This window comes from Taudactylus pleione, unplaced genomic scaffold (genome assembly GCF_031769625.1).
Source record: "Taudactylus pleione unplaced genomic scaffold, aTauple2 ptg000473l, whole genome shotgun sequence".
Taxonomy (NCBI): Eukaryota; Metazoa; Chordata; class Amphibia; order Anura; family Myobatrachidae; genus Taudactylus; species Taudactylus pleione.
Window position 1 is genome coordinate 7,463,225 of NW_028284875.1, and position 13,488 is coordinate 7,476,712.

Below are 13,488 nucleotides of genomic sequence, written 5' to 3' on the forward strand. Positions count from 1 at the left end.
ATATACAGTACTGTACACTATTTTGTAGACTGCTACAGTAGTACAGTATACAGTATTACTGAATATACCATACAGTACTGTAGCCCCTGGTACATACTGTATTAATACTAAATTATGTAACAAATGTTAGCTGTTTATTAATGCCTTTTTTGTTTCACTATTACAAAACTTTATTGTATTTTTGGATTTTTCTTTGTCTTCCTACAGTACAGTACTTTACAATATGCAGTATTTTGTAGCCGTATTTTGTAGCCTCCTAGTATACAGAACCCGTAACCTGACTAATGCTGTAATTTACCTCCTTTCTGCTGGATCATATACCCTGGACATTCTCCCTCCCTCTGTATGCTGTGCTGCTCCACTGTGCCCCAGCACTACCCAAACAACTGGAACACGCTAGCATGTTACCTCCAATGAGGACAGTTTCTTCCCTCTTCACTAGCACGGAGCCAGTTGCCTGGAACAATGGAGCCATAAGAGTGGGGCTGCGGCAACACGGGGGGTGTTCCCCCAACAGTAGAGTGGGACACTTCTGGGACATTTACATCAATATTTTTTACCAGCAAAAGTACCAAAGACACTGTCAATTTCATTATAGTTCTGGATCCTATTGCTAACAGTATCTCTGGCAACCTTGGATATACTTTGTATCAAGTACTATCACTTACAGATGCATCTGAATTTTTATGTGTAAATATTGTTATAGCAATTGCATTATTGCATCAAAATATTTAAACAGTTCTTTGCATATTGTACTTGTACTAGTATATTTATGTATTTATCTTTTTTGCTTTGTTTTATAATAATTATTAAATGTTATCCTAATCTGTTGTGCTCTTTGCGAATTATAATTCTTATTACCTATTGTATGTTTGAGTAGTGGTCAGAGGTACTACTTAGGAGCGGCAATTAATGTTATGAGAGAGGACACAATTTAAAATTGTATAATTGTTTATATTAGCACCTGATATTTGAAATTATGTTTCCTAGTATGCAGTATTAATGATTATAGCTCCTGGCACAGATACATTGTACTGTGGCAGCAGTTTTATATTGTGCTGAGACCAGGAAGAGCTTGCTGTCCTTGTAAGACAAGGATCCTTCATGGCAGTCTGCTTTGAATCCATAGGAGGCCATTAAACTTTATAACAATACAGTACTCTACTCTGCAAAAATACTGGAAACAGACACAGAAGGTTCCTGAATTTATTGATACCAACAATACAGTAAGAAAATAAATGACTCAAAGCATACAGTACATGAAACTTTGTTACAATACAGTACTCTACTTTGCAAAAATAACCAAACACAAAAATGCCACTATTTATTGATACTGTAGCATAAATATAGTAAGAAAAAACAGTACTTAATTAAAACATATAGTACATTACAGTATGCAGCTTTAATTAATAATGCACATACTAATTATATAAAATATACAGTACTGTACAGGCTACATATCATTTGCTTGACCATTTCCTTTGATTACAACAGGTAATACTTTATACAGATGATTAATATAATTGTTATACTGGGCAGTTGTCAGTACTGTTTCCCAAAACTTTAGTATCCCATCCAACAGTTCCTTTTTAGTTTTTGGTTTCACATGAGATCTGATGAACCTCTTCAACTGGGCCTAGACCAATTCAATGGGATTCATGTCTGGTGACCTACAGGACAGTAAAAAAATGAATCATACAGTCATCATAGTACAATACTTTAATAAAAAGTTTACTGGGTATAATTACTGTACATACTTTATTGTACAATAAAGAGTGAATACAGTAGGACAATACTCACTCTGGTGGTGTGTGTGTTGCCAAAATATACCTCTCTCGTTCATGAATTTTGCTGAGGCAGATTGTTTAGGATCATTGTCCTGGAATAATCGGTATCCCGATGGATAGCAATTTCTCATATATGGCACCATACAGCCATATACTATTTCTTCTTGGAAGAAAGTCTTATTCATGTTGCCTAAAGAGATGAGAAATTTTGGTCAGTAACAAGAACACACTGTACTACTGTACAGGACTGTAAATATTGTGGTATGCATTTTTTACAAAAAACATTACTGTACCTTCAAAAATTAAGATGAGATATAGCTCCTCATACATGAAGCTTTAATGGATGCTTGGGATGTGGTTTAATTGAGAAATATGCACGGTTCCAGAAGGACAGTCTTGAGAACCTCTCCAGAGAAACCGAAGTTTCATCTGTGAAAATAATATCGTTAAAATTCTTACCACACTCTATCCACCATTGTGCTTGTTCAACTCTCTTTTCTTTATTAACATCCCTAATCATGGGATGTATCCTGTGGAATAAAAAACATTATGATTAGTTTACAGTCATGCAATTCAGTGCATTATTAAGGACAGTTTGCTGAAAAAAAGAGTGCATTGTAGAGTGCATTTGTGGGTTATTGTACCCTATATTACCTTATAGGGCCAAAAATCCATCCTAGTTCCTTACAAATCCAATTGATGCTGGAACAGGAGATGTCCAGGTCACATTCTGATTTTAAAATAGGTTTTATTTGTAAAGCTGTACGTTCATCATCCTCACAAGTTAATTGGTGAACAATCTTTTTGACGCTCCTATGGTATAACACATACAGTACATATAGAAATTATTGCACAGTTACAGTCTGTTGAAATTGGAACACAGTACAGTAGCAATCTAGTAACATTTAAAAAAAGGTTGATGTAAAGTATCTACCATGTGCACTTAGAAGAAGTTCTATATCTGCACCGCGTCCTCTTGAATGCATGATAGCACACAGTCTGTAAACTGACTACAACACCACTCTATTTCAGCCAGGGCCTGGATCTGTCATGTTGTTTTGTGTTCTTTTTTCCTGTTTGCAATTACCTTGCTCATGGATTTGCTGATTTTTGTTGGCATGTTTGACAACAGGGACTGTGGAGAGAACAAGAGAAATTATGTTACTCAGTACTGTATACTTAATGTACAGTATCTCAAAACAATAAATATTTTATAACATATTTTATAACACACAGGGGGACATTTAATTTGTACAACAGCCGTGACATATACGATAATTAATGTGCACCCTCAGAGCAATTCAAATGTTCTGGACAGACAAAAATGTAGATATCTTTTTACTACCAAATATATGTTGTAAAGTACACTGTATGCAACTGAGTACATACATATGCATCTAGGGACATGGACATTGCACAAAAAAGTAAATAAAATATACATGGCTAGCATGTGACTTGATACAGTGATGTGTCTAGGGTCAAAGACATTGCAACAGCACATAAAACCGAGATACAGGGCTAGTATGGGACACAGCAATATAGGCCTATGCACAAGAGGGACAAAATGGCTGCTGACTGCTGAGCCCGGCCACAAGGTAGCCGGACGTTATGGAGCGATCGGTGGTGTGCAGGGCATGTAAAGTGAGGCTGCTGCTTTGTGAGACTCGTTACAGTCAGTAACATGCATCTAGGGGCACGGACGTTGCAGCAGCACATAAAACCGAAATACAGGGCTAGTATGGGACACAGCACTATAGTCCTATGACGAGAGGGACAAAATTCTACTGAATCTTTGTGCACTCCACCCACCCACTGCCATTAGGGAAGGCACAGTGAGGGAAGCATAATTCTAATGATATTAATAATAAAAATGTGTCTTCCTTTCAAAAACGTACATGTAAACAGAGTACCCCACCATTAGTGGATAATAATTCATCCTATCTCATTGAAAGCTGTGGGTGCATCTCGTTAATGTATCGGTTATACCGTCATAACAGCATGGCAATTACACTACTGTACAGTACTGTATGTATACTCATTTGCATCATGTTCAATGAGCTTCTGCAATATTATTAAAAAGATTGGTTGTGCGAACATGATTGGGCCGCTCATCAGGGATATTCATCCACTTCTACAGTATGGATCAATGGGTACAAATGGCCCACATGGTCAAAAGGTCGACACTTAAATGGTCGCAACATGATTTTTATTTTTTTTTATTATAATTTTTTTTAAGGGTTAGGGTTTGGTCAAATGGTCAACACTAGAATGGTCAACGCTTTTTAAAAATATATATTTTTATTTGGTTAGGAGTTGGTCAAAATGTTGAAACAAAAAATGGTTGATGCAAAAAATGGTCGACACAAAAATGGTCGAGACATGATACATTTTTTACATATTTTATTCAGTTAAGGATGGGTCAAAATGTTCACACGAAATGGCCAATATTTTTTTTATTGTTATTTTTAAGGTTAGGGTCTGTACAAAAGGTTGACACAAAAATGGTTGACACATTTTTATATATATACACTGTTAATAACAGCGCTCCAGAGGAAAATGACTGTATGTTTCAATGGTAGCAGCTTGGCAAGCGGGCAGTCCTACCCACATATTTTTATCTGAATCAAACAGGGAGTTTGTCAAGCGCTAACCTCTGAAGATAAATGTTGGTAGATGTTTATGTAATATACTCTAAATGTGATGTGTAACCTCCTACTTATAATCCCCTTCTAATGCAGCAGATGCTACAAACATAAAAAAACGTGGATAAGATATTGATCTATTTATTAGTAAAGCATACAGAAATGGTGTAAGTATCTGTATGAACAGCAATAAGTGGCAGCTGTAAGTAGAAAATTGGTTGCAAGATGCATATTGGTGTGATGGATCAATGCTACAGTGCTACATGGTGTAAGGAGCAACAAACTAGATGGGCCCATCTGTATGTAATGCATAGTACTTTTAACAACAGAAGTAGGCAAGTGTTTCAATGGACTTGTTAGACAAACCTTATTGACTGTTATTTTTTAGGTATATTAAATTTTGCACCATAATGGCTTAAAACTATGACAAAATATACCTTTAGCTTAAGTAGATCATGTGGATCAATGGGCTAGTACACACATTCTTTTGTTATGGAGTGGGACAGTCATAGGTTCTATTCTTATGATGGATATATTTTTTCATATTGCTTTGTGTCTCTACAATTATATAATGCATAGTAGTCAAGTGTTTCAATGGACTTAATAGTGAAACCCTATCAATTGTTTTTTTAAATATATTCAATTTTGCAGCATAATGTCTTAAAACTATGACAAAATGGTTGGTTATTTTAAGATCCTGTGGCTCAATGGGCTAGTGCATGTGTAATACACCTTTGGGGTGGGATAGTCATAGGTTATATACTTATGATGGATATGTTTTTTGCAAATTGCTTTGTGTCTCTTTGCTTATGTAATTCCTAGTAGTTTTAACACAGTAGTAGTCAAGTGTTTCAATGGACTAGATAGTGAAACCCCATATTGATTGTTTTTTTAAAGTATATTAAAGTTTTCTGCATAATAGCTTAAAACAATGACAAAATATATAATTTGAGTCAGAAGACCAAGTGGCTTAATATTCCACAGCATTGGAATTGGACAGTTACAGGTTCCATTCTTATGACAGATATGTTTTTAGCATATTGCTTTGTATCTCTTCACTTATGTAATGCATAGTACCCCTTAAGAGCGTGAGTAGTCAAGTGTTTCAATGGACTTGATAGTGAAACCCTATAAATTTTTCTTTTTTTAAGTATATTACAATTTGCAGCAAAATGACATAAAACTGTGACAAAATACCTCCTTGTCTTAAGAAAATCATGTGGTTCGATGAGCTAGTACACATGTACTACAGATTTTTTTAAATGGGAAAGTCACAAGTTCTATTCCTATCACAAACATAGCTTTTGCATTGTACCCTTTTAAAGCAGTACTAGTCATGGCTAATGCACGTTATCTATTGGTCTAGAGTGGAACAGTCACAGATTGTATTCTAATGATGGATATGTTTATTACATATTGCTTTATGTCTTTTCACTTAGGTAATGCATAGTACCATTTAAGAGCAATAGTAGTCAACTGTTTCAATGGATTGATAGTGAAACACTACAGATTGTTTTCTTTTAAGTATATTACATTTTGTAGTATAATGGGTCAAAACTATGTGAAAATTTCCTGTTATCCAATGAAGATCATGTGGCTCAATGGGCTAGTGCACATATGCTTCAGTTTTGAAATGGGACAGTCACCGGTTCTAATCCTATGACAGATATATTTTTTGCATAGTACCTTTTTATAGCAATAGTTACCCAGTGTTTCCATGGACTTGATAGTGAAACCCTATCTATTGTTTTTTTAAGTATATTAAATTTTGTAGCATAATGGCTTAAAATTATGACAAAATGTTTCATTATCCAATGGTAAACAAGTGGCTCAATTGGTTAATGCACATGTACTACATTTTTGGAGTGGCACAGTCATAGGTTATATTCCTATGATAGATATGTTTTTTGCATAGTACCCTTTAACAGCATTAGTAGTCAAGTGTTTCCATGGACGATAGTGAAACCCTATTGATTGTTTTTTAAGTATAATAAATGTTGTAACAGAATGTCTTAAATGTCTTAAAACTGTGACAAAAAGGAGATCATGTGGCTCAATGGGCTAGAGCATATGTACTACAGATTTGGAATGGGAGAGTCACAGGTTTTATTCCTATTACAGATATGTTTTTTGCATAGTACCCTTTAACAGCAGTAGTAGTCAAGTGTTTCCATGGACTTGATAGTGAAACCCTATCAATTATTTTTTTAAGTATATTAAATTTTGCAGCATAATTGCTTAAAACTACAACAAAATTGAGAAGATCATATGGCTCAATGTGCTAGTGTGCATGTACTGCAGCTTTGGATTGGAAGGGTCACAGGTTCTATTCCTATGACAGATGTTTTTTGCATATTGCTTTGTTTCTATTCACTTATATAATGCATAGTACCCCTTAACAGCAGTAGTAGTCAAGTGTTTCCATGGACTTGATTGTGAAACCCTGATTGTTTTTTTTAAGTATATTAAATTTTTTAGCATAAAAGTTTAAACTATGACAAAATTTTCCATTATTCTAAGACAATCAAGTGGTTCAATAGGCCAGTACCGATTTACTACACCTTTACTGGGGGACAGTCAAACATTCTATTTCTATGATAGATATGTTTTTTGCAAATTGATTTGTTTCTCTTCACTTATGTAATGCATATTACCCCTTAACAGCAGTAGTAGTCAAGTGTTTCCAAAAATATATAAATATATTGACCTAATGTAAGAAGAGCATGTGGATCAATGGGCTAATGCACATGTTTTATTGGTCTAGAGTGGGACAGTCACAGGTTCTCTTCTTATGATGGGTATGTTTTTTACATATTGCTTTATGTCTCTTCACTTATGTCATTCATAGTACCATTTAAGAGCAGTAGTAAACTGTTTCAATGGTGAAACCCTATAGATTATTTTATTTTAAGTATATTACATTTTGTAGCATAACAGGTTAAAACTATGCAAACATTTCCTGACATCAAATGAAGATAATGTGGCTCAATGGGCTAGTGCACATGTGCTGCAGTTTTGAAATGGGACAGTCACAGGTTCTATTCCTATATCAGATATATTGTTGCAAAGTACCCTTTTATAGCAGTAGTAGTCAAGTATTCCAATGGACTTGATAGTAATACCATATCAATTTTTTTTTAAGTATATTACATTTTGTAGCATAATGGCTTAAAATGATGACAAAATGTCTCATTATCCAATGGTGAGCATGTGGCTCAATTGGTTAGTGTACATGTATTACAGATTTGGAATAAGAGAGTCACAGGTTTAATTCCTATGACAGATATATTTTTTGCATAGTACCCTTTTACACCAGTATTGGTCAAGTGTTTCCATGGATATATCAAATGTTTTTTTTTAAGTATATAAAAATTTTTAGCTGATAGTTTAAAACTATGATGAGATGTGATAGTGCAAATTTACTATAGCTTTGGAATGGGACAGTCACATGTTTAATTCTATGACAGATATGTCTGTTGGCATAGTACCCTTTAATAGCAGTAGTGTCACAAGCCGCCGTGCTGCCAATGCTGTGCGGGGTGAACGCAGGGCTAGCATTTGCTGAAGTCTCCTCCTTCCTCCTGTTAGGATCTGTGGTAGCAGCATATTGTTTGCAGTTCCAGTCTTGGTTGCTGCTAAGGCTCTGCACTAATTACTGCCTGTCTGTGTGCAGTATCAGGTGTGCACTAATTGATTCTCCTGTCTGTGCAAAGCCCAGGTGCTCAATAGTCTCTCATTAGGGAGCTTGCTTGGTTGGGTCCTGTTTTTGTTAAATTCCAGCCAGACCTTCTCTCCATGCCGGTGATAGAGGTTCACGTGTTTCTGATTTCTGTTGGTCTCCTGTTCACAGTCGAGTTTCAGTTGTTCGTGCCATTTGTGTCATCTAGGAAGCACGGTCCGCATCTGCACTACCTGCCATCTGTGTCTGTGTCATCCAGGATGTGCAGGCTGCACTCAGAGTCCAGAGTGCACAACCTAATGTCCTGAGTACACCATTCTGTGTACAAACCGCTTGTGTCATCCTGGCAGCATTAAGCACACTTGGGCATCCTGAGTACGCAATCCTGTGTATGACTGCTTGTGTCATCCCGTCGGCATTAAATTCACCTAGGTGTCCTTAATACTCAATTCAGTGTACAACCGCTTGTGTCATCCTGGCAACACTGGCGCACCACAGCATCTCCTAGCCAAGTCCTTCAGCCCGGAGGCTGCAGCTTTACTCAGTGACTGTGTTTAGCCCAGCGGCTGCTATCAGCCCAAAGGCTGCATCTCAACTTATAGGCCTACAGGCCTCATCCAGCCCAGAGGCTGCTACAGGCCCAAAGGCCGCATCTCAACTTATAGGCCCACAGGCCTCATCCAGCCCAAAGTCTGTTACCAGCCCAAAGGCCGCATCTCATCTAATAGGCCCACAGGCCTCATCCAGCCCAGAGGCTGCTACCAGCCCAAAGGCCGCATCTCAACTTATAGGCCCACAGGCCTCATCCAGCCCAAAGGCTGCTATTGGCCCAATGGCCGCATCTCATCTAATAGGCCCAGAGGCCTCATCCAGCTCAAAGGCTGCTACCAGCTAAAAGGCCGCATCACCACTTACTGCCCACAGGCCCATCTAGCCCAGGGGCTGCTACTGGCCCAAAGGCTGCACCACAACTAATTGGCTCTTAAGCCACATTTGGAGCCAGCTCCTTCAGCCCTTCAGGCAACCACCCGGCCGCATTCGGCCAAGGAATTCCAGCCCTCAAGGCTGAGCAGGACTTTTCCTCTTGGCTACCACTGAGCCATAACATTATCACCAGCCATAAAATTATATACCCTCAGGGGTTGAAATCTCATCATGGACCCCATTCAAAACCCAGCTCAGATTCTGGCTGGCCGAATTCAGTTGTTGACACAGAAAGTGCAGGAGCTGTCACTCCGTGTTGAGGAAATTCGAGGTGCCACTGCTTCTACTATATTGGAACCCAAATTGAACTTACCTGACCAGTTCTCCGAAAACCGCAAAGATTTTTTGAACTTTAAAGAAAGCTGCAATCTCTACTTTAAGCTGCGGCCCAGGTCCTCAGGTTCTGAGAACCAGCAAGTTGGCATAATTATTTATTTCCTTCAGGGCGACCCACAAACTTGGGCCTTTGGGCTTCCCTCATCCAGTCCGGCTCTGCTGACCGTGGATGCATTCTTTGCTGCTCTTGGGGTACTCTACAATTACCCTGACAAGGCAGCATTGGCAGAGGCAAGTTTCAGATCACTGAAGCAGGAGAATAGAGCTGCAGATGGCTACTGCATGGAGTTCCGCAAGTGGGCTTTTGATTCAGGTTGGAATGACCCGGCCTTGCATAGTCAGTTCCATTGGGGTCTATAGGATGAAATTAAGGATATCCTGGTCCAATATCCAGCTTCAAGTTCTCTGGACAACCTCATGAGCTTGGTCATTCATGTGGATTGTCGGCTTCGGGAGCGCAGATTGGAGAAAGAGTTACCATCTCAAGCCCCTCATTCTCCATTATGGGCAGCTCCCTCTGACTCCGATGGACCCATGCAGCTGGGAGCGTTTTGCCTTCCTCCTGAGGAGAAACGTAGGAGACAGTCATTGGGTTTATGTCTTTACTGTGGAGGTAAAGGTCATGTGGCCCAACTTTGTCCATTGCAAGTCGGGAAAAGGCAAGGTCTAGGTGAACTTGGGGAGATTCATCTAGGCATTGCATCTGTTTCCCTGGAAAATCAGTCCTTATCCAAGCAGTAATTCATCTACCCAGCACACAGGTGTCCGTTCCAGCATTTGTCGACAGTGGTGCGGTGGATAATTTTATGGACTTGTCATTCTGCCAAACCCTGGGGCTGATTCCGCTGTCATTATCCACTCCTGTGTCCGTGATTGGACTAGATGGAACCAGCCTCTATGCTTTCCAGGACTCCCCTTTTGCAGCTCTCAGTGGGAGCTCTACATCATGAAGAACTTTCATTTCTGCTCCTGCAGTGCCCTTTGGCACTGGTGGTCTTGGGGTTACCCTGGTTGAACAAGCATAACCCTGTGATCCAGTGGCAGACTGGTGAAATTCTGGAATGGGGTACATAATGATTCTCCCAATGTCTGTCTTGGCCTATCTGACAGGCTGCTGCTGCTGCCACTTCATCTGTTCTGTCTCAGTATCATGATCCTGCTTCATCACCGTTCCTACGAATGCACCATTGATTTTCTGCCTGGTGCCAGACTTCCTAGAGGCCGATTATATGCCCTATCCATAACAGAGGATAAAGCCATGCAGGACTATATTCAGGAGGCCCTGGATAAAGGCTTCATCTGTGCATCTAAATCCCTGGTGGGAGCAGGATTTTTCTTTGTGGAAAAAAAAGATGAAACTCTTAGACCCTGCATTGACTTTCATGGACTGAATAAGATCACAGTCAAAAATGCGTATCCCTTACTGCTCACTCCGTTCTTTTCGACCAACTGCAAGAGGCAACCATCTTTTCTAAAATAGACCTCAGAAGCGCATACAACCTCATTTGCATTAGAAAAGGATATGAGTGGAAGACCGTATTCTGGACATTTTGAATATCTTGTCAAGCCGTTTGGCCTCTCCAACGCCCCAGCCATCTTCCAGGATTTCATCAATTAGGTGCTAAGGGATTTCCGGGTGGTCTTTGCAGTGACCTACTTAGATGATATACTCATCTATTCAAGTATGTAGAGGAGCACCGTGGCCATGTTCGACAGATCTTGCAAAGACTCTTAGCCAACAACTTATATGCCAAATTAGAGAAGTGCAAATTTGACATGAAAGAGGTGTTATTTTTGGGATATATAAATTCTTCGCAAGACTTCTCTATGGACCCTGGCAAGGTGAAAGCCATTCTGGATTGGGAACAACCCACAATGCTAAAGGCCATCCAGTGATTCCTGGGGTTTGCTAATTATTATCGGAGGTTCGTTAAGTCCTTCTCATTGATTATGGCGCCTATTGTAGAATTAACGAAGAAAGGAGCTCAGATCGCGAAGTGGTCTTCTAAGGCTATTCAGGCCTTTAATACCTTGAAAGAGGCTTTTGTATCCACACCTGTCTTCCGGCATCCCAATCTTGAGCCCCCGTTTGTTGTTGAGGTCGATGCATCAGAAATTGGAGTTGGCGCTATCTTGTCACAGAAAGATATCAAGGATGACAAGCTTCACCCATGTGCCTTCTTTTCCCAGAAATTTGATTCAGCAGAAAGGAACTATGATGCGGGCAACCGGGAGCTTCTGGTCATCAAATGGGCCTTTAAGGACTGGAGACACTGGTTAGAGGGGGCTAACCATGTGGTAACAGTTCTCATGGACCATAAGAATCTAGCCTACACTGAGATGGCAAAAAGACAATGCGAGTCAGGCCTGCTGGGCCTTGTTCTTTATTCAGTAATTATATGATCTCGTTTAGACCGGGTTCTAAGAATGTTAAGGCAGATGCCCTGTCCTGAAGTTTTTCCATCAGCTGTCTTCCAATGGCCTCGGAGGAGTACATCATTCCAGCTTCTAGAATCCATCTTGCTATGACCAGAACCCTGGTTGATTCTCTTAGCTCTTGTCAGTCTAAAGCCCCTTGTGAAACACCATCAGGAGTGTTCTTTGTTCCTGAGAGATTGCGCAAGAAGGTGACGAAGGATTTTCATTTTTCCAAAACAGGGGGTTATCCTGGCATCGCCAGAACTCTGGAGCTGATGTCCTGTTCTGTCTGGTGGCAGTCCATGTCACAGGACACTCGAGAATTTGTTTTGGCATGTGACGTCTGCTCGAGAAATAAGACTCTGGATCACTCCTCAATGGTTGCTGTGTCCTCTTCCTATGTACTCTAAGCCATGGTCCCATATTGCTATGGACTGTTGTTGATGTACCGGTGTCTTCACAATGCTGTGTCATCTAGACTGTCATGGATCGGTTCTCCAAAATGGTGCACTTTATTCCCTTGGCCAAGTTACCATCTGCTAAGGAGTTGTCAACACTATTTCTCTGCCATCTTCAGGCTCCATGGACTTCCAGTAGACATCATCTCAGATTGTGTAATGCAGTTTGTTGCCTGGTTTTGGAGATGCTTCTGTGCCGATCTGGGTATCAATATTAGCCTGTCCTCAGGCTACCATCCACAATCCAATGGTCAGACAGAGCGGGCCAATCAGTCTTTGGTTCAGTTCCTCTGCTGCTTCATTTCCAAATGTCAAGATGATTGGGTTCCACTTCTGCCCTTGCGGAATTTGCATACAACAACTCCTGTCATTCTGCTTCCTCCGTCTCTCCATTTTATTGCACCTATGGGATACATCCTAGGAGTAATTAATTTGAGTCTTCAACTGCTGGAACTCATGTCTCATCTCCTGTGTCAAGGCTATGGTCAGTCTGGAAGAAAGTACACCATGCTCTCCTTCAAGCATCTGGGTGTTCCAAGGCATGGGCAGACAAACATAATGGCTATCTTCCAGGAACATCAATTTGCACCACAGGTCGCAGAAGTTGGGGCCTAAATTCATTGGGCCATTTCGCATCATTGCCCAGATTAATCCAATAGCCTTCAGGTTGAAGTTACCAAAGATTCTTAGGATCAACAACACATTTCATTGTTCTCTCCTTAAGCCAGTGTTCTTTTCCTCCAGGTTCACTTCTAGGTGTCCAGTCAGACCTCCACTAGTGCTCATCCAGGGGCGTCAAGAGTTTGTGGTGGAGAAGATTCTGGACTCTAGATTTTCTCATGGACATCTTCAATTTATGGTTCATCGGAAAGGGTATGGACAAGAAGAGTGTTCTTGTGTTCCAGAAAGATCTTTGCATGCTCCCACCTTGCAGAGATGATTCTTTGTTAACTTTCCAAACAAACAGGGCTCTAGGGGTCCCTTAACCCCTCATCAAGGGGTGTACTGACACAAGCCGCTGTGCTGCCAATGCTGTGCAGTGTGAACGCCAGGCAAGCATTCACTGAAGTCTCCTCCTTCCTCCAGTTAGGATCTGTGGTAGCAGCATATTGTTTGCAGTTACAGTCTTGGTTGCTGCTAAGGCTTTGCACTAAATATTGCCTGTCTGTGTGCAGTATCAGGTG

The 13,488-nt window shown here is 40.1% G+C and overlaps 1 pseudogene; it reads right to left on the bottom strand.

Moving 5' to 3' along the window:
• Nucleotides 1-1,656: 1,656 nt before the first annotated feature.
• LOC148503954 (uncharacterized) lies at nt 1,657-2,907 on the bottom strand (annotated as a pseudogene).
• Between the last annotated feature and the right edge of the window lie 10,581 nt (nt 2,908-13,488).